This window comes from Bombina bombina, chromosome 5, assembly GCF_027579735.1.
Source record: "Bombina bombina isolate aBomBom1 chromosome 5, aBomBom1.pri, whole genome shotgun sequence".
Classification (NCBI taxonomy): domain Eukaryota; kingdom Metazoa; phylum Chordata; class Amphibia; order Anura; family Bombinatoridae; genus Bombina; species Bombina bombina.
Window position 1 is genome coordinate 619,783,554 of NC_069503.1, and position 23,995 is coordinate 619,807,548.

A 23,995-nucleotide genomic window follows, 5' to 3' on the forward strand; every position below is an offset into this window, starting at 1 on the left:
TGTCGAGTTTAGCTTTGCCAACACTGTAACACATTTTTAAGCTAAATTAAGTTTGAGTAGCTGTATGTTTAATGAATGTGCATAAGGAAATGACGTATTAACCTGTCATGTGTCTTGATTGGCTACTAGAGGAAACCCTTAGTGCTTATAATATGATGTGTATCAACTTGTAAATTAGCTCTGATGCAATGCCTGTGGGCATGAAATTGTTAGTGCCTGTGTGCTGTGCTTGAGTGTTTTTACTTTGTGTATTATTTCAATAAAATGGATGTTTTAATTACAATCTTCCCTCTTGCATCTATCCGTGATGGGGGACATAACTGCTAACCTTGGAAGTTTGCTCTTTTAAGAAATGCCAAAACCCTAATCTAAAAAACCCCCACCCCAAAAACCTTTAAAAAACCTAACACTTGAACGATCTTCATCCCAATCAGCCAATATGAATGAGAGCTACTTAAATCCTATTGACTGATTTGAACAGCCAATAGGATTTTAGCAGCCCTGATTCTTATTGGCTGATTTAAATTTTTCAGCCAATAAGAATTCAATGGTACCCCCAGTATAAAAGGGGTACCTTGCATTTTAATTCTCAGTGTGTGAAGGACGATCGCATGAAGAGGACCTCCACATTGGATCAATAGACTTTCGCCTGGACCCCCACCTTGGACCTCCGCCTTGGACCTTTTGCCTGGACCTCCACCTCCACGCATCAACTGTTCCGCCCTGCAGGGATAAAGAATATGCCAGTCCATTGATGTATGAAGATGGAGCCGCCTGGATGAAGATGGAGCCACCGGGATGACGATCGTTCAAGTGGGACTTCAGCAACTGTGAGTACCTAAAGAGGTGTTAGTGTTAGGTGTTTTTTAGTTTTTTGGGGTGGGTTTTTTCTTAGTTTAGGGTTTGGGCATTTTTTTAAAAGAGCTGAATGCCCTTTTAAGGACAAGAAAAAGAGCTGAATGCCCTTTTAAGGGCAATGCCCATACAAATGCCCTTTTCTAGGCAATGGGTAAATTAGGTTTTACTTTATTTTTCTTTTGTGGGTTTGGGGGAGTGGGGGTTTGTGTACTATTAGGTGGTGTTTGTTTTTCTTTTGTAGAAAAATAACTGATTTCTTTAGGGCAATGCCTTACAAAAGGCCCTTTTAATGCCCTACAAAAGACCCCTTTAAGGGCCCTTGGTAGTTTATATTAGATTAGGGTTTTTTATTTTGGGGTGTTTTTTTTTTTTTTTTTTAAAAAAGGGTATAAGAATAGGAATAATTTTTATTGTTTTGGATAATTTTGTTTGTTATTTTTTGTAATGGTATTTTTTCTCATTTTAGTGTTTTTAATTTTTTGTAATGTTAGGTTTTAGTATCTGGCAGCTTAGGTTTTATTTCACAGGTATGTTTGTATTTATTTTAACTAGGTAGTTAGTAAATAAATAATAACTATTTACTAACTAGCCTACCTAGTTAAAATAAATACAAACTTACCTGTGAAATAAAAATAAAACCTAAGGTAGCTACAATAAAAGTTACATTGTAGCTAGTTTAGGTTTTGTTTCACAGGTAAGTATATATTTAGTTTTAAATAGGTATTATTTAGTTAATAATTATAACTTTAATTTAGCTCTATTTTAATTATGTTAAATTTAGGGGGTGTTAGGCTTAGGGTTACAGTTAGAGTTAGTTTTACTGTTATGTTTAGAGGTTAATTTAGGTTGTTGCGATGTGGGGGCTTGTCGGTTTAGGGGTTAATAGGTTTATTTAGTGGTAGTGATTGGGAGGCCAGAGGTTTAGGGGTTAATAACTTTATTTAGTTGCGCCGATGTCTGGGAGCGGCGGAATAGGGGTTAGGGTTGGGGTGTGGGAGAATAGGGTTTAATAACTTTAGTATAGTGGCAACATGTCGGGGAGCGGTGGAATAGGGGTTAATAAATTTTATTAGAGGCGGCGATGTTGGGAGCGGCAGATTAGGGGTTAATAACTTTAAAATAGTGTTTGTGATGTGGGAGGGCCTCGGTTTAGGGGTTAGTTGCTGGTAGTTTATGGGTGTTAGTGTACTTTGTAACAGTTTAGTTATGAGTTTTATGTAACAGTTTTGTTGCGTAAAACTCATAACTACTGCTCTCAGATGGCGGTACAGAACTTGTCATTATAGGGTGTAACGCAAGCTTTTTAGCCTCACCACAAAACTCGTAATGGCAGCGCTATGGGAATCCCATGAAAAAACGTAATTTTTTCAAGTGTGGGACTGACGTTGCATTACAGGCTAAAAGGCTTGCGGTACAGCTATACCGACAAGTCTCAAAATGGCTGCGTTGCTGTTTTAACGCTGAAATTACCATTTTCTCAGCATTAAAGCACGAACACACAATTCGTAATCTACCTGTAAATTAACAAGATGGAGTCAGTTCCCCTTAACACTTTCAGCAAAAGTTCATTTGGTTAAGATGATTATATTACCGAAAATTGTATTTTTTTCCCAAAATCTCCCGCTATTCATAAAGGAAAAGTATATAAAGAAATTTTACATACATTGCTCGCAATATTTCTGGAAATGGAAAAAATCAAGAATTGCACTGTGGAAATTGATGCAAAGTAAAGGGTCAAGGGGCTAGGATTTCCCAATTTAAGATACTATAATTAGGAATGCATGGTAAAGGTAGCCAGTGATTGGATTACAGAAAAAAATCTAGTTACTTAACTGCAAATAGAATCGGACCTGAACTCCCCAGGCTCACCAGCGTGTTTATTACATCTATCAGAAAGAGACATCCCAAAATCAATTAGAGTTAAGGATACAATATTTAATATAATTGTAGCTTGGAACAAATTTAATAGAGAACTAGGCATTATCTCTCATTATATCTACCGATCTGGGGTAATCCAGAGTTTGCTGCAAGTTTAGTGACAAATATTTTTAAGAGATGGAAACGGAAGGGTCTGAGATATATACACACTGTATATATATATATATATATATCAGTTAGACGATTTTAATTGAGGCACAATTAAATCATTTTTAGACATTAGGCAAGAATATGATCTTTCATATAAGGAATTTTTGCATATCTACAGTTACAACACTATTATTTTGCATTAATAGAGAAATATGGGAGGGATTGGACACTAGAAGGAATCGATCAATGGATTACATTTTATAAGGCTGGATTAACGTCAATTTCTATTTGGTATAATATTTTAATGCAAAAGACAGGTCTAGAAAATGTGGATATAATACACTCTATATGGTTAAAAGATTTCAATGATTTAACGATTAAGGATATTGACCAGAATTTATAACTATTGCAGAAATGTACTAACTCACAACAATGGAGAGAATCACATTTCAGAGTATTCAACAAGGCATATCTATCCCCAGCTAGGATAGCTAAATGGTCCCACAACACTTCTTTAGGTTGTTCTAGATGTTCTTTTCCCCTGGCAGATTTCCTGCATTGTTTTTGGTACTGTCCGAAAGTGCAAAAGTTTTGGTTCAAGATGAATTATTGGTTGAATAGATTTGTGGATAGACAAATAAGTTTAGAATCTAGGGACATACTCTTTCTATATCGTAAATCCTATCCAAATGAAACTAACAACTTGATTAATACAGCAAGTTTGATAGGCAGGAACATGATTTTAAGCTCATGGAAATTTAAATCAGATTAATTTAGAACAATATGAGCCAAATATGATATATGAGAAAGCAGTTAAAATATTTTTTGCAAAATGGCTTAAGGCAATATTGACATATCCGGTAAATATACAAAAACATATAACTGCCTCATTCAAAAGATCAGGGGCGCGATCCGATATACGGCGTAGTTTGTGGCGCAAGCGAGGGAATCCCCGCCGCCCGCAGTTTCAGTTCGCAACTCGAGCTATCCTATATACGGCCAGCGATGTCCAGAAATCTGCGTAAGTACAAATTTCTGGAGTCGCCAGTGACTTACGGCACTTTAGAAACTGCCGGCGCCTACAAACCTGACTAAAGTATGAAATCACCCGTACTGTCTAACACACCTCCCAAACATAGCCCGACACGTATACCCCTATATCCGCTATCCCCCCTCTCACTCCTAACAATAAAAAATGTATTAACCCCTAAACCGCCGCTCCCGGACCCCGACGCCAGCTAATAAAGTTATTAATCCCTAAACCGCCGCTCCCGGACCCCGCCGCCAGCTAATAAAGTTATTATACCCTAAACCGCCGCTCCCGGACCCCGCCGCCAGCTATATTAAATATATAACCCCCTAATGTGAGCCCCTACCCCGCCGCCATCTACCTTACCTACCCCCTAAAGTGAGCCCCTACCCCGCCACCATCTATTTTAAAATTATTAACCCCTAATTTAATCCTCCTACACCGCCGCCACCTATATTCAATTATTTAACCCCTAATCTAATCCCCCTACCCCGCCGCCACCTATATTAAACTATTTAACCCCTAAAATACTAAACTATCCCTATCACTAAACCTAAGTCTAACCCTACAAATAGCCCTGAAAAGGGCTTTTTGAATGACATTACCCCAAAGTAAACTGCTCTATTGCCAGCCCTTAAAAGGGCTTTTGGTGGGGCTTTGTCACAAAGTAAACAGCTCTCTTGCATCTAATCTAAATCCCCCTACACCGCCGCCACCCATAATAAATGTATTAACCCCTAATCTAATCCCCCTACACCGCCGCCAGCTATATTAAACACATTAACCCCTAATCTAATCCCCTACACCACCGCCAGCTATATTAACCCTAATTATATTAGGGTTAATATAGTTATTATATTATATATATTAACTATATTAACCCTAATTATATTAGGGTTAATATAGTTAATATCGTTATTATATTATATATATATATTAAGTATAATAACCCTATCTAACTCTAACATCCCTAACTAAACTCTTATTAAAATAAATCTAATATTAATATTATTAATTAAAATATTCCTATTTAAATCTAAATACTTACCTAGAAAATAAACCCTAAGATAGCTACAATAAAATTAATAATTACATTGTAGTTATTTTAGGGTTTATATTTATTTTACAGGTAACTTTGTATTTATTTTAACTAGGTACAATAGCTAATAAATAGTTAATAACTATTTAATAGCTACCTAGTTAAAATAATTACCAATTTACCTGTAAAATAAATCCTAACCTAAGTTACAAATACACCTACACTATCAATAAATTAAATAAACTACAAATATCTAACTAAAATACAATTAAATAAACTAAACTAAATTACAAAAAAAAAACACTAAATTACAAAAAATAAAAAAAAGATGACAAGATTTTTAAGCTAATTACACCTATTCTAAGCCCCCTAATAAAATAATAAAGCCCCCTAATAAAATAATAAAGCCCCCCAAAATAAAAAATTTCCCTGCCCTATTCTAAATTTAAAAAGCTAGCTCTTTTACATTACCAGCCCTTAAAAGGGCCTTTTGCGGGGGCATGCCCCAAAGAAAACTGCTCTTTTGCCTGAAAAAAAAAAACACAATACCACCCCCCAACATTGCAACCCACCACCCACATACCCCTAATCTAACCCAAACCCCCCTTAAATAAACCTAACACTACCCCCCTGAAGATCTCCCTACCTTGTATTCACCCTGCCGGGCAGAACTCTTCATCCGATCCGGGCGATGTCTTCAAGCAAGCTGCAGTGAGTCTTCTTCCATCCGGTGATGTCTTCAAGCAAAGCGGCATCTTCAATCTTCTTTCTTCGAAAGAAGATTGAAGATGCCACTTTGCTTTCTTCGAAAGAAGATGATAGAAACAGAGCTAATGTGCCCGTTAGACGCTGTACCCGCGATCTCAGCGGGATAGACTGAAGAGCCTTCGCTGCTGCGGTGTATTGATAGAAGTGCTGCTCCGTGTGAAAAAGGGTCTCCGGTGACACCTTTATGTAGGAAAACTGTGAAATACAAAAGGAACAAGAGCGCACAGCCCAATCTGAGAGTAAAAGTCTTTACTAAAAGATAAAAGCGCATAAACAATATTAAACGTACAAGATAAAAACAAATAGATGCAGTGTGTGATTATATCACCGTAAAGAGACTCCCCCACAGTTAAGGTGTATGCAAAACTGCCGGAAACACTGGGATCTTTAGTCAGTCAGTCCGCTGTTCCTCAAGCCAAATGCATGGAATCCATTAGTGTTGCAGCCGGTCAGCTGTTCTGAAGTCTTAACGGGGGTGAGTACAGATGCCTCAACGCGTTTCCTCTGGTCTCCACCAGACTTTTTCAAGAGGTTAGTTTACATCACAGCCTAATGTGATGTCTTTTAAAGTGTCTGTTCACAGGTAACCGGTATCAATCTCAGTTGTGGATAGGTGGGTCAAAATGTCCATCAAAGACCTAACAGCTGACAGGTAAATTAGAAACTGAGACACACCTATGATTCTCCGTTCTAGAATTAACCCTGTGTGGGCAAATTATTCTGAAAGGTCATTACCTGGTATTTTATACAATAAAATCAATTGATATGAGAAAATAAATCACAAAAATGGTCATACAAAAACTTTACAAGACTAACTGAAATATATATGTGTATATACATAAGAAGTTATATATAAAAAAATGTATCTGTAAGTCTCTGATTCTGAAACATAGAGAAATATAGTGGAACTCTAAGAAAAAAAGTGTCTATATTGGAAGGGTGACAAAACACTAATCAGTCCATTTCTTGAACATATGAATATGAATAACATGAATTTAAAATTCACTAGCAACACTCAACATAAGGAAATAGAATTTCTAGACCTGAATTTTTTTTATAGACCAACATGATAGAGTGGCAGTTAGAAATTACAGGAAACCGACGGATAAAAATGGTTTCCTTAATGCTGAAAGTGGGCATTTAGCTAGATGGAAGACAAATATACCTCTAGGGCAATATCAGAGAGTGAGGAGAAATTGCACCTATATACATGATTTTAACAAGGAATCTGATCTATTAGATAAAAGGTTTTTAGATAAAGGATATGATCCCCATCTAATACACAGTGTCAAACAGAGGGTCCTTAATATGGATAGGAAGGAGATGCTCAATCCCATAAGTAAGGGAAATAATAATAAAGAACGGGATGAGATTAGGTTTATAACCACGTATAGTCAAGGTAGTAGGGATATTGAAAAGATACTCAATAAACACTGGGCGATTTTAACCAGTGATCCCATCTTAGGACAGATACTCCAAGACAAACCAGTGATTACTTATAAAAAGAATAAAGATCTTAAACGTATTTTAGCACCTTCTAAATTGAGACCACAAATTACTAATAAAAGTACGCCAGAAGGCAATTGGTTAATTAGAAGTAATGGAACTTGGCCATGTAACACTAACAAGTGCGGTATGTGTAAACACATAGATAAAGGAGACTCATTCAAAGATGTTCATAATCTAAAAACATATAGAGTGAAGAATAAGTTCACATGCAAATCAGTATACGTCGTATACCTCCTTACCTGTGATTGCAATTGTTTTTACGTAGGAAGAACCAAACTCACAGTTAGAACTAGGTTTAATGAACACTGGAACAATATTAAAAATAAGTTCAAAGGTCATAGTGTTCCAGAACATTTTAGAATTTTCCACAATTCGGATCCTAAAAGTTTAAAAATCAAGCTCATTGATTGGATTGCTCCATATGCTTCAAACAATAGGTTGAAAACATTGCGCCAACGAGAAACATATTGGATACACGAGTTAGGTACCCTAAACACTACAAGTAGTCGGGGTCTCAATATTGACCTTGATTTACAAGCATTCATGTAATTGTATTGGAACTATAATAATAGGACGGGTAATTTGTTCCCATTAGATTAAAATATGGGATACAAACTTGTTTTGAGTTAGTTTCCAATATGAGCGTACATGAACAGATTTGCTAATGCCAATTTTTTATAACTGGTTTAAAGATTCTTCCATTACATAGGTTAAATACGCCTTAGTTTTTGGATGCACCTTTTTACAGTTTTCCTCTATTTGTGTTATTTTTAGTGTGGCATAGGGTTCATTTTATGCATTTTCTATATCTAACATTTCTTGTGTCCTTTCATCCCCACAGGGAGAGCACACTTCAAAACATACACATATAGACACTTTTTTTCTTAGAGTTCCACTATATTTCTCTATGTTTCAGAATCAGAGACTTACAGATACATTTTTTATATATAACTTCTTATGTATATACACATATATTTCAGTTAGTCTTGTAAAGTTTTTGTATGACCATTTGTGTGATTTATTTTCTCATATCAATTGATTTTGTTATATAAAATACCAAGTAATGACCTTTCAGAATAATTTGCCCATACAGGGTTAATTCTAGAAAGGAGAATCATAGGTGTGTCTCAGTTTCTAGTTTACCTATCAGCTGTTAGGTCTGTGATGGACATTTTGACCCACCTATCCAGAACTGAGATTGATACCGGTTACCTGTGAACAGACACTTTAAAAGACATCACATTAGGCTGTGATGTAAACTAACCTCTTGAAAAAGTCTGGCTGCAACACTAATGGATTCCATGCATTTGGCTTGAGGAACAGCGGACTGACTGACTAAAGATCCCAGTTTTTCCGGCAGCTTTGCATACACCTTAACTGTGGGGGAGTCTCTTTACGGTGATATAATCACACACTGCATCTAATTGTTTTTATTTTGTATGTTTAATATTGTTTATGCGCTTTTATCTTTTAGTAAAGACTTTTACTCTCAGATTGGGCTGTGCGCTCTTGTTCCTTTTGTATTTCACATGCCCCGCAAAAAGCCCTTTTAAGGGCTGGCAATAGAGCAGTTTACTTTGGGGTAATGTAACGCAAAAAGCCCTTTTCAGGGCTATTTGTAGGGTTAGACTTAGGTTTAGTGGTAGGGATAGTTTAGTATTTTAGGGGTTAAATAATTTAATATAGGTGGCGGCGGGGTAGGGGGATTAGATTAGGGGTTAATTAATTTAATATAGCTTGCGGCGGTGTAGGGGGATTAAATTAGGGGTTAATTAATCTAATATAGCTGGCGGCGGGGTAGAGGGATTAGATTAGGGGTTAATTCATTTAATATAGCTGGCGGCGGTGTAGGGGGATTAAATTAGGGGTTAATTAATTTAATATAGCTGTCGGCGGGGTAGGGGGATTAGATTAGGGGTTAATTAATTTAATATAGCTGGCGGCGGTGTAGGGGGATTAAATTAGGGGTTAATAATTTTAAAATAGATGGCGGCGGGGTAAGGGGCTCACTTTAGGGGGTAGTTTAATGTAGTTGGCGGCGGGGTAGGAGCTCACATTAGGGGGTTATACTTTTATTGTAGGTGGCAGCGGGGTCCGGGAGCAGCGGTTTAGGGGTTAAATATTTTATTAGGGATTGCGGCGGGGGATCGCGGTTGACAGGTAGATAGACATTGCGCATGCGTTAGGTGTTAGGTTTTATTTAGCAGATCGCGGGTGACAGCTAGATAGACATTGCGCATGCGTTAGGTGTTAGGTTTATTTAGCAGCTAGTTTAGGGTGTTACGGGGCTCCAATAGACAGCGTAAGGCTTACTACGGCTGCTTTTTGTGGCAAGGTGAAAATGGAGTAAGATTTCTCCATTTTCGCCACGTAAGTCCTTACGCTGTATATTGGATACCAAACTGCGCTGGTTTGGTATACCTGCCTATGGCCCAAAAAACTACGGGCGACGGCAGAAATATACGGGCGTAACTTCTAGGTTACGCCGTATATAGGATAACAAACCCGCGCAAAATTCAGCATCGCCGGCATTTGCAGGCGACGCTGCATATCGGATCGGGCCCCAGATTTTTTCTGTATGTCAATACTAACAGGATAATTTCCTAAATATTGGCTGTCTTAAAAATATGTGTATAAGATCTTGTCAGGGAGGTAACAACTTTACAAGACAAAAATGTGAAATGTAACACTATTGTGATTTGGTAACACTAGCTTCAAAGTGAAACCAAGTAGTATAGTGTAAAGTTGTTATAAAGTATGGTTTTCAGGATATACTGAATACTTAATTATATACACAGGTGTCACGTTAGACCCTTATTGAGGGAGAAGCGACATGTTAGACATTAGATAGAAAATATGCAAAATAGAATCTCTATTTGTAATCCTCAGTGATCTCTGTAGAAAATCCTTAAGTAAGGTAAACACAAATTTCAGAGCTGTAATCCACAATGAAAGGTTAGAAGTAGTTATTCATCAAATAACATTTAGACAGTCACACTTGGTATGAATCTTAATATTCTGCTGAGGATAATACACAATTGGAAAACACAGCCTCAATCTGAAGCAGATCACAGATCAGGCTAATACAAAGTATGTGCACAGTATGTGTTGAACTAGTAATCCCAGTTAGCATGAGAAGCGGTAGAAATACAGGCAGAGTAACACAAAACAGTAGTTGTGGAAGGTTAGAAAATATTACTCACAAAGTTTGTTGTCCGAACCTGCTGCCTGTCCTGACTCCTTGTGCGCGCACAATTTGGTCCCGGTCACTTCCTGTTAGTGTTGCAAGAAACAGATCCCTGCTTGAAGAAAAAAGGAAACAGCTTCTCTGTAGTTGTTAAGATGCCAAGACACTACAGGCTAGGAAATAGCGAGATGTTAGAGGTCTGCAGATTCCAATGCTGACAGGAGAGTGTTGTCCTCTTGTTAAAGAAATGACTTTGGTAAACAATGAATCCTGAGGAGGAAAATTGAAGTTAGGTATCTGTGAAAATCTCAGAGAGTAAGGCTCAGAGTTACTCTAGATAGAGAAACAAAATACTAAGCAATGCTAGTTAGGAGAGCAGGTGTTAAAATAGATGAATCACTGTGATTGGTGAACCAACTTAAAGGTGCAGTAACAGTCAAAACCCTGACAGATCTAGTATAATTGGAAATAAAGTCGGGGGGAGAGTAAAGAGAGAGAAGGGGGAGAGAGAGTGGGTTTTCTGTTTTTTTTTGTTTTGTTTGTTTGTTTGCACCTTACATTATGTATTCAACTAGGGGAAGAGGCAAGGAAGGACAGGAGGTAAGAGATTGGAGGACAGGAAGGACTCAGAAATGAACATTCATTGGTTTTGAAGGTGTGATTGCTATTTATGGATTAATAAGGGGCTATTTTTATTTTTTTTGACAGGATATAACAATCTTAAAGCCAGCGTAATTACATTCAGAGTATGGATCAATACTTTTATTATGATTTATTGAATAATATATGGCTACAGGGTATAATCCATTGTAAGTAGATATATATGGAATATCACTTGATGATGTTTTGATTTGCTGTTGCATGTACAGCTGCTGGAACTTATGTTATGAGCGGTTTTGTTGAAATGTTTAATTTTCTGTTTATCTTTGTTTTTTATCTCTTGAAAAAAAACATGAAAAGTATTAAATGAATATCAAGCATAACAAAGATACATACCTCATTTTTTTTATTTTGTAGGGTTTAGAAAAGATGTAGAGTAGGAAGGAAAGAAAATAGTTGCAGAGAAGAAAGATTGTCAGCAATCACATAAATCCCATATTAAATATTTCACCTGCAATTCTAAATCAGTTATATAATAAATCACAGGTCTACAGATATTTTTTCATATTAACAACCAAAAATACCCGATCATGTCTGCTAGAAAACCTGCAAAAGGAGATAGATCCTCCAGGGTGACAAACACGACAACCTTCATTAAAACATCTAAATCCCATAAAGATGCTAATATGGATAATACGGAAACAGAAGTTCCTGAGGAAACTGAAACTGACATATTAAATATGGAAGAAGATCAGACCACAGTGACAAGAGCCGACCTAAGATTTTTGATTTCTAATCAAGACATCTCAACTAATTTTGAAAAGTTATGGGACAAGATAGAAAACATGCACAATGCAGTTACTAGTAGTCTGTCCGAGATCAAGGCAGAAATAGCTGATCTGGGGGGACAGGATTGATACTTTAGAAGAACACAATTAAACTCTCACAGAGGACCTTAATGAAGTATCTCAAACAGTTGTATCACAACAACTTATCTCAGATATGCAAGAGAAACTTGAAGATCTAGAGAATAGGAGCAGGAGGAACAACATTAGACTGAAAGGAGTATCAGAATCTATCTCCAACAAAGATCTCCTCCCCTATGTAGCTCAACTCTTCCATCATATGACAGAAGATACAGAAAACACCAACATAGGGATAAAGAGAGCCCACATAGCCCTCAAACCAAAGCCCAAGGAGGGCACACCCCCTAGAGATGTTATCATTAAACTGGTTCTTTTCCAGGACAAAGAGAAGATCCTTCAAGTCCCACGCTCAAATTCCAAGTTAATGTTATCCAGTTTTACCAAGATCTCAGCCTTAGAACTCTCCAATGAAGAAGCTCCCAGAACCCTTAACAGCACTATTGAAAAAACACCAGATACAATACAAATGGGGTTTTCCATTTGCTTTATACATCAGAAAAAACACCAAGACAATTACCATCAGGGACCCAGTTTGCAAAATTCTGGGGTTGGAGACCCCGATAATAACACCATCGACCCTTACGTCTGTTCCAAGTACTCCTTCTAGACAGTCGATCCAATCCACAAACCCCAAATGGACAAAGAATAACCGCAAAAGACAAAAAACTAAAGACCCTGAAAACAACAGAATCTGAGCAAACATTTCTAGAAGGATTTTAGCTACCTATAGGGAAATCTTGGATGCCCTGGTTCATCGTATGTATCCTTTCAGTGTTTTTTTGTTTTTTTTAAACCAAAAAAAACCCTAACAAAAACACTTCCTCTTGGGAACATTATGATATACTTTTCCTTTGGGAAGAATATCTTAATGGTTAAATACAAAATACCTTCATATATAGTCCAGGTACCTAGATAATTATCTAAAATACAACAATCACCTATCCTAACTAACCATGAACATGAGACTTTATCAAGAGGGTTAATACGAGTGAGCCTGGTATAAATCAATCTAATATAGAATAAATCGATATTCTCTAAAATATATGATTGGTACTTATGTTTTGAACCAACTTTTACTACTTAACTTGAGTCTGTAATATCATAATTGATTTGTTTGTTTTTATTTTTGTTCATATTTCTTCATGCTCAACATTGTATGCCTTATCTCAATAAAGGTTAAATAAAAAAAAAAGACACTTCCTCATGTTCGCTCTGTTAATAGATGATGCTGTCTTAGAGGTTTTATGAATAGCAAAACTAATAAGGTAATATAAGTAATTTTTTCTTTTGATTGTGTTCATATAACCCTTATCTTTGCCATCAATAATGATCTAATATACCATTTGTTTAATGTTGCTGTTAAGATGCCCCCTAATCTTCAAAAATACACTAATATGTTGAACAGATTCCTCGTTAAATGGCAATCTAATTTTTTTTGTATGTTCAATTTACAGAATGTTTATGTTATGTTTACTTTGTTCAAGGATGCCAAGACTCATGGATACCCACTCCAAAATAACAGTGAGTACCCCTCTAGTTTGATTCCCAAACAGCTTAGACCATTAAATATCCACTCTATCTCAGATCAAACACCTATATCACTCCCCTGCTATGATACCTAAACTATACATTATCTCACATAATGTGAGGGGATTAAACACTGACATAAAACGCCGCACAGCTATGTCTCAATATACACAATATACAATATACACTCGGCGCGAATATCCTATTTCTTTAAGAAACACATTTTGTGAAGGAACAAATTCCTAGATATTGGGCCAATTAGTTCTCCACACCCTATCATGCAACAACAAACACAAAAAAATGAGGAGTTTCCATTCTAGTCCACTCTTCAGTTAACATTATACATGAATCCACAATAGCAGATGATGAGGGTGGATACCTATTTGTTAGAGGTCAAATACATAGTTTAGTTATAACCCTCGGTAACATCTATGCTCCTAACAAAAATTAACACACATTTTTTGAACATATTGCACAACTTTTAACGCAATGGTCTCAGACCAAGATCTTGGCAGGAGACTTTAATATAACAATGATTCCTATAAAAACAACATTTAACCTACCTCTATCTTACAAAAATCAACGCCATAACAGAATTGTTAAATCAATTCATGAATCCCTGGCACCTCATTCATTAATAGAAACCTGGTATACGTTATATGGTATATAACAATGATTCCTATAAAAACAACATTTAACCTACCTCTATCTTACAAAAATCAACGCCATAACAGAATTGTTAAATCAATTCATGAATCCCTGGCACCTCATTCATTAATAGATACCTGGTATACGTTATATGGGTTCACTAACTATACTACATATTATTCACCTGCTCGTAAATCTTACGCTAGACTAGACTACATATACTCAAGCCAAATATTACAACCTGTGCTAGATTCATCTTCCAACCACACCTGCGCATTTATTTAATTATAAAATATTTTACCAGGAAGGATACATTTAGATTTCTCATGTTTTCAAGTATGTCAGACCATTCTATTCTCTCCCTTCAGTTAAAAGGAATTTATGATCACAGTAGATCCAGATCATGGAAATATGACCCAACACCCTAAAAAGACCCCCTGACATATAACATAACAGTACAACAGTTAACGGAATATTGGGATATAAATATAGACTCCACCCCCAACCCGATATATACATGGACAGCCCATAAAACAGTCATGAGAGGACTACTTATCCAAGAAAAGACAACCAAGTTAAGACAGTATAAAAACCAAATGGCCCTACTACACAAGGAAATAGAAAATTTGGGACAACAACACAAACTCACACAACAGTCATCAACTTTACATACATTACAATCTAAAAGGAACTCACTAGCTGAACTATTGAACTCACAAGCAAATTGAGCAATACAAAAACTAAAATCTCAATACTACATATATGCTAACAAGCCGGACAAATTTTTAGCTCATAAAATTAGAGAACGTTGTAGAGCCTGTGCAATTCTCTGTATAGAGACAGCAGATCGCTCCCTATAATCTCCCCCACAAACGATAGTAGACACCTTTGCAGACTATTATGGGAGACTCTATGATGGCCAAAAAGTAAATCACATGCACGAGATTGAGAATTTTACTATGGAATTTTTTAAGGACACCCCGCTAGAAACTCTTTCTGAGACTGATAAAAAAAAGTCCTTAATGCCCCCGTATTAAAGATAGAAGTTTTTTTAGCCATTAAAGCTCTTAAACCGGAAAAGGCAGCGGGTCCAGATGGATTCCTGGGAGAATACTATAAATTATTTAAAACGACTCTCATCCCTCATTTAAACAAATACTGTAACCATATCATTGAGGGTTACCCAATCTCCCTAGACTAGACTTGCTTCAAGCCAAAATAGTGGTTATTCCCAAACCAGGCAAAAACCTAAAATTATGTTCCAATTATCGCCCAATCTCCCTAATTAATCACGATTTGAAAAATGTTTCAAAGATTTTAGCCAACCGCCTCAAGCAGATTTTGCCCAAATTGATTCATCCGGACCAGGTGGGCTTTATTAAAGATAGAAAAGCTCCTGATAATATCAGATGTATGGTAAATATTATACATTTCCTAAAAGAAACAAGGAGGCCTTCTCTGCTTCTCTCGCTAGATGCGGAGAAAGCATTTGACAGTATTGATTGGCATATGAAATTCGATTGCTCTTTTATCATAGCCCTCAAAGCAATATACTTGTCCCAAACAGCTCAGGTATCCTCAGCTGGATACAAAGCTAAAGTATTCCCTATATTAAATGGAACGAGACAGGGATGTTGGTTATTTCCCCTCCTGTTCGAGCTCTGCATCGAATCTCTAGCAGCAAATATTAGGTCAAACCCAGATATCTTAGGGGTCAAAATACAAAACATTGATTGTAAAATGGCTCTTTTTGCAGACAACATAATACTCACAATCACCAAACCACTCCTATCCCTCCCTAATTTATACAATGTCCTAAATACATTTTCCGTAAAGGGACATAAAACCCAATTTTTTTCATTCATGATTTAGATAGAACATACAATTTTAAACAACTTTCTAATTTACTTCTTTTATCATATTTTCTTTGTTTTCTTGTTATCCTTATTTGAAAAGCAGAAATGTAAGCTCAAGAGTGTGCACGTGTCTGCAGCACTATATAGCAGCAGTTTTGCAACAGTGTTATACATTAGCAGTAGCACTAGATGGCAGCACTATTTCCTGTACTGTAGTGCTTCAGGCATGTGCACGCTACCTACCTAGGTATCTCTTTAACAAAGAATAACATCAGAATGAAACATTTTTGATAGAATAAGTAAATTGGAAACTTTTTAAAAAATTGTATTCTCTATCTAAATAATGAAAGAAAATTTTTGGGTTTAATGTCCCTTTAATATTGGGATACTGAATCAATATAGATAAATGCAAAACTCTACCCATTGAAATCCCTTCACATACTAAAAAGACAAATAGAAATAAACTTTGAACTACAATGGGCTAAACACACCCTAAAATACTTAGGAATTCATCTAGCTACCCAATTTCAAGACTTATATAAAAATAACTATGTCCCACTTTTTAAAACTATAAGAAAAGACTTACAAAAATGGAAAAATGATGGTTTATTCAGGCTGGGAAGACTTTCATCTGTTAAGATGAATATTCTACCTCGCATACTGTATTTGTTCAGAGCATTACCTATTAAAATTATAAATTCGGATCTAGCAGTAATACAATCAGAGATTCATGCCTTTATAAGAGGTAAAAAGACAGCCAGAATATCTAACGTAATATTGACCAAAAACAAAACAGGAGGTTTGTGAATACCAAATCTAATAGATTATTATAGAGCTGCCAGACTAGCGCAAGACTCTCTGATTCATAGACTCTCAAAGGAGGCAATCTGAATAAAGATGGAGACAGACTTAGGGGGATGGGAATTTCCTGATGCAGTGTATTGGGACAAACATCCTCTCAATACTACACCTCAGACATATCGACCCCCAACATTAGAATTCACAAAATATATATGGACTAGAGTAGCAAAAAACAAGGGCCTGTGGCCTGAACGATCTACATTAATGCAGATTAGACATCTATTAACAGAAGGACTCAGAAAACATGTGGATAAATAGGAAAATAAAGGGCTATACAGGGTGACAGATCTCTTAAAACAAAATAAAATGATGACGCTTTCCCAGCTACAGGAGAAACTAGCCCCTCTCCAGGTTTACTAGTATCTGTATCTTCAAATATCCTCAAATTCCTCAAAACAGTCCCTAAATACACCATAACAACATTAGAGAGTATATGTACAGACCAAAACAAACCATTTCTAAAGTATACATAGCCATACAAAAAGCGACAGACACAACTAAAAATTCAGTTATGATTAAATGGGAGAAAGAACTAGGAACTTTAATAGACAAGGAAACTTGGGATAATATCTTTAGCTCTGCAGTCAAAGGACTGCTGAGTGCAGATCTGCAGTAGAACTCACTGAAAACAATGTTCAGCTGGTACCTGACACCCTTAAGGACATCACACATGTCTCATAGACTATGCTATAGGGGGTGCAATGATATAGGGACATATAGACACATGTGGTGGGACTGCCATGAAGTACAAGTAATTTGGAATTCCCTGTCATCTCTGCTTAGCCACCTCCCAGATGAAAAGCTAAAACTCACCATCCCACAAGCTCTCCTTAATGAACACATACGAAAATTCAATAAACCAATCAACACCTTTATTAAAATTTTGTGCACGGTCACTAGAATATACATAGCAAAGCATTGGAAAATCACCCCACAATCATGGGCTGAAATCCGAAACAAGATCCAATACACCCACACTATGTAGGAATCAGCTGTTTGGATCCTAGAAAAAAGAGAAAGATATGATGAAGTGTGGTTCTACTTGAACTTAAAAAATGGCTCTGACCCATAATAAATATAGATACACATGAGGAATGGTTCTGGCACTATACACCCCAACGCACCAAATGATAGGGAATTTCGAGTGGAATCCATGAGTTATCCTCCTTTTAGTTATTTAAGTTAGCTCTTGGCATCCAGTTATAATTGTTATAATTGTATTTGTTATTTCTTTTTATTTTATTTTTCTCCTGTTGCCCTCTTTCCTTTTGATTAATATAAAAACTTTACTCTCTTCCATGGAGATATAAATAAACTATAGCAGGACACTTTATGAGGATACAAGGAGGAGAATACCAGTGTCGGATGCAAACTCAATATAAACAGAGACTGACCTTTTCATAAACTTTCTAGAAGTTGCAAGAATCCCTCGCTCAAGTTCTCATTAGAAATAAGGTGGAAGCATACATGTTGGAAAGACACTGTAATGTTTAGCATTTATGTTTATATGTATTTGATGTATGCTTTTGCTATAAATGCTTTACCAATAAAAAAGATTTAAACATAAAGTAAAAATTCATAGCAAACTGTTGGCCTCTGTGTACATGGTTTCTAAACATGTGTTTGTCCTCCTCCTTTGGAGGTTTATTTTTGTTTTGTTTACTGTAGTCTTACCTAGTTCAATAACTCTGCTGCCTGCTCCTGCCCTTCCTGCTCTACTGTTGGCCATGTGTCCAAGGTTCTCTAAGCACATATTTGTCCAGGGCCGGATTGGGCAGCCGGGATACCGGGAAAAATCCCGGTGGGCTGCCGGCCAGCAGCTCAGCTGGGCTGCTCAGGCTGGCTCAGCTGCTGCAGTAGAGAGCGGCAATTAATAAGCATTTTTTTTTATGCAAATGCATTGCGATCTTATTGTTGATACTAGACTAGTGTGGGAGTGGCAGTGCTACTGTGTCTACAGTCTAACAGTAACCAATAACCCCCTCCGTCCGCAACGCAACCTAGTCCGCAAAGCAATCAGATTGAGTCTGTGTCTGTCTGTCACTCACACAGCTTAGTCTGTAACTGTTACTGGATGAGGCCAGGGAATGATGCGGGGGTGGGCCGGCCGTCGTCTCACACACGTGACATAATCCTTCAGTGCAGAGAGCAGGGAAAATCTGAACTTCGAGGGCGGACTCACCACTGGCACTAATAACTTTAGCAGTGCCGGTCAGGACCGCCCTTTGGGTGGGGCGAGTGCGGCACTGGCCTCAGGCCCCTTGCTTCGTGGTGCATATGATACCGGGTGAGGTCAGGTGGAGAGGATCCGGGACTCAGGAGCAGCATCGGACATAAGCAACAGGTCAGGGGCTCTTGTTAAAGCTTCTGTCTATGTCTACGTATCTTAGGTTTAAAAGAGAGATAGGAATCCATCTGTACAATTAATTGTTAAAGTTTGCAATCTATGTCAGTAAGACTAACAACAGTGTTTAGCACAAGAAGAAAATATCCCTGAGAAAATATTTACAGCCCAAAAACTGAAAAGAAATAACAAAAATTATAGTAATTTCTCCATCTACTCCAGAATTGCAAAAAATAATGTTGGCTTTGCTGTTTTTAGTTTATAAACTAATAACACATCAACACCCCCTGTAACTTAAGTACTTTATGTAATAACAGAAAAGGGAAAAATGCCTGTGTGATTTTTCTGCAAAAAAACTCTAAAATTATATAGCTGAGTTTTTAACAAATCCATACAATTTCTGACAAACATAATATCTGTGTAATTGTTCAGGGAATACAAAAGCTCATCATCCTATGATCATATGTAGCTCACACATGGGCAGGTATCCTGTCTGATGTCTTGTTGGTATGTGAGTGTGTGGGTATGTGAGTGTGTGGGTATGTGAGTGTGTGGGTATGTGAGTGTGTGGGTATGTGAGTGTGTGGGTATGTGAGTGTGTGGGTATGTGAGTGTGTGGGTATGTGAGTGTGTGGGTATGTGAGTGTGTGGGTATGTGAGTGTGTGGGTATGTGAGTGTGTGGGTATGTGAGTGTGTGGGTATGTGAGTGTGTGGGTATGTGAGTGTGTGGGTATGTGAGTGTGTGGGTATGTGAGTGTGTGGGTATGTGAGTATGTGAGTGTGTGGGTATGTGAGTGTGTGGGTATGTGAGTGTGTGGGTATGTGAGTGTGCGGGTATGTGAGTGTGCGGGTATGTGACTGTGCGGGTATGTGAGCATGTGACTATGTATGGGCTCATTGTCACAATTCTTGTCTAAGAAATTTCAAGAGTTATAACTGAAATAATAAAGTAAAAGCATAGCAAAGGAATAAAAATAAAGGTGTGTCACAACCCATTGATCTGATGACAATAATTGTGTCACAACTTAGTGCTCACAAGCTAACGGCTGTAGCAACACACTACATGCATTTTACTTTGCTGTGTATGTAATGATGTCCTATAGCACAACATCCCATTCACTAAGGCATTGGTTATAATGATCTGACATCTCACTTGGGTATATAGCCGATATACAGGGCAGTGGCGGAACTTCCAGGGTGGCGAAAAGTTGCAACCAGGCCCAGGAAGCAGTCTCTTTTTTGCCCCAAATGTGACTTTTACAGAGAATAACTTTTAATGGATAATATTAGTCACTATTGTAGCTATTGACAAATATATGGAGGGGGCTGCGTCGTAGGGGCAGGGTTAAGATGAAGGGGGCGGGGTTGACTCAGAGTGGGTGGGGCTGGGACGGTCTATACAAATTTCCAGGGCTGGTCTGATTTCCCAGTCCGGCCCTGTATTTGTCCTCCTCGTTTGGAGGTTTATTATTGTGGTTTGTGGTATGCTGCCTGCTTCCACCTCCTCTCCTGCTCCTGCCCTTCTTATTCTGTGGTGGCCATAATCAGTAAAAAACTGTAGCAAACCAATGACCGCTGTGTTCAAGGGTCTCAAGTGTGTGTGCCATTCTTTTTGAGGTGTAATTTTGGGGTTTGCGTACCAGAGGAAAACCAGAGACCTGCAGCAGCCACCTCTCCTACCCTTCCTGCTCTATGGTGGTCATCATCAGTTAAATAAAAAAAAAAATCATAGGGAACTGTTGACCACTGTGTCCAAGGAACTGTAAATACATGTTTGTCCTCTTCCCTTGGAGGTGTATTTTTGAGGTATGTACTATAATTATGAGAAGTCTAATTCAGTAACTCCTTCTCCTGCCATTCTCTGAATTAAGTCTCTAAACATAACTACAAACTTATGGAGCAGGTGTTTGAGGATTGATTGGTTGGTGTTTGATTCTCTTTTGTTTTAGTTCCTCTATGTTCTTGTGTCACAGTTAGCACTGAATCTTTCAATTGTTGGTATTTCATAGCAGTGTAATTTTGTGAATAAAAAAATAAATGTTTTGTGGGCGGGTTGTAATGTAATTGAACAATTTTGTTTTAAAAACATTTATAACCAAATATTCAGACAAACCAAACATGACCATGAATTAAATTCTGACAGCCCAAATAATAAATCTTTTGAATTAACCAACTTTTTTTTTTTACCAGTTTTATTGTTCCAATCTACTTCAGAGCATTTACCCCCTTTTGCCTAATCAACATAGGTGCTACCTCACATGGTCATATGAAAGCAGATCACCAATGCAAACAGAGATAATCTGTATTCCTGTCTGCATCAGCTTGCAATGTTGCCATGGGTGGTGTGAAAGGGAAGGAGGGAGGCAGGTGAGCAGCCCATCACTGGAGGTGGGCAGGAGGAACATGCTGCTGAAAATTGTTACTAGGAGGTAGGAAGGGAAGAGGATTCACTACACTAAGGAAAAGTGTATTATGAGAGGGGATCCTACCGTTTGATCACTTGGACAGGGGAAGTGGGGAGGGAGAGGGGGCGCTACACTACAGAAACAATGTTTTTATTAATGAAAAAAATTAAATTTATAGCAAAATGTATGTAAACTGGGTACTGGCAGAGACCATTAAGAAAGGGGAGGGTTAGAGACTTGTTTGGGAGGGATCAGGGATGTGGGGGGAGCCTAACACTGCTGAAAAAAAACAGTAAAAATAAAAACTAAATCTTTATACTGGCAGAATATCTGATATTGAGGTGAGGAGGGTGGATGGAGGGGGGGGGGGAGCTGCTTGGGAGAGATCAGGGAGGTGGGAGGCTTCAGTCGGGAGGGTAATACCTATATTATAATACTATAACCCTTATCAGCTAAATAATTAACCCCTTAGTGTATTCCTGTTAGGTTTTGGGCACATAAGCCTGACAGAAGTATACTATTTTTTCAATTGTGCTAACCTGATATGAGTTAAATGAAGGTGTGTTGTGTATTTATTTAATATAAAATATTGAACAATATTACCGCTAGATTTAGAGTTCTGCGGCCAAAGGGGTGCGTTAGCTACGCATGCTTTTCTTCTCCCGCACCTTTTAAATACCGCTGGTATTTAGAGTTCACAGAAGGGCTGCGTTAGGCTCCAAAAAGGGAGCGTAGAGCATAATTTACCGCCACTGCAACTCTCAATACCAGCGGTGCTTACGGATGCGGCCAGCTTCAAAAACGTGCTCGTGCACGATTCCCCCATAGGAAACAATGGGGCCGTTTGAGCTGAAAAAAACCTAACACCTGTAAAAAAGCAGCGTTCAGCTCCTAACGCAGCCCCATTGTTTCCTATGGGGAAACACTTCCTATGTCTGCACCTAACACCCTAACATGTACCCCGAGTCTAAACACCCCTAACCTTACACTTATTAACCCCTAATCTGCCGCCCCCGCTATCGCTGACCCCTGCATATTATTATTAACCCCTAATCTGCCGCTCCGTACACCGCCGCCACCTACGTTATCCCTATGTACCCCTAATCTGCTGCCCCTAACACCGCCGACCCCTATATTATATTTATTAACCCATAATCTGCCGCCCCCAACTTCTCCGCCACCTACCTACACTTATTAACCCCTAATCTGCCGACCGGTCCTCACCGCTACTATAATAAAGTTATTAACCCCTAATCCGCCTCACTCCCGCCTCAATAACCCTATAATAAATAGTATTAACCCCTAATCTGCCCTCCCTAACACCGCTGACACCTAACTTCAAGTATTAACCCCTAATCTGCCGACCGGACCTCACTGCTACTCTATTAAATTTATTAACCCCTAAAGCTAAGTCTAACACTAACACCCCCCTAAGTTAAATATAATTTTTATCTAACGAAATAAATTAACTCTTATTAAATAAATTATTCCTATTTAAAGCTAAATACTTACCTGTAAAATAAACCCTAATATAGCTACAATATAAATAATAATTATATTATAGCTATTTTAGGATTAATATTTATTTTACAGGCAACTTTGTAGTTATTTTAACCAGGTACAATAGCTATTAAATAGTTAATAACTATTTAATAGCTACCTAGTTAAAATAATTACAAAATTACCTGAAAAATAAATCCTAACCTAAGTTACAATTAAACCTAACACTACACTATCAATAAATTAATGAAATAAAATACCTACAAATAAATACAATTAAATAAACTAACTAAAGTACAAAAAATAAAAAAAGAACTAAGTTACAAAAAATAAAATTTTTTTTTACAAACATTAGAAAAAGATTACAATTTTAAGCTAATTACACCTACTCTAAGACCCCTAATAAAATAACAAAGCCCCCAAAATAAAAAAATGCCCTACCCTATTCTAAAATACAAATAGAAAAGCTATTTTACCTTACCAGCCCTTAAAAGGGCCTTTTGCAGGGCATGCCCCAAAGAATTCAGCTCTTTTGCCTGTAAAAAAAAAAAACATACAATACCCCCCCAACATTACAACCCACCACCCACATACCCCTAATCTAACCCAGACCCCCCTTAAATAAACCTAACACTAAGCCCCTGAAGATCTCCCTACCTTATCTTCAACACGCCAGGTATCACCGATCCTTCCAGAGGAGCCTCCAAAGTCTTCATCCAAGCCCAAGCGGGGGCTGAAGAAGTCCATCATCGGGCTGAAGAGGTCCATCATCGGGCTGAAGTCTTGATCCAAGCGGGCGCTGAAGAGGTCCATCATCGGGCTGAAGTCTTGATCCAAGCGGGCACTGAAGAGGTCCATCATCTGGCTGAAGTCTTCTATCAAGCGGCATCTTCAATCTTCTTTCTTCC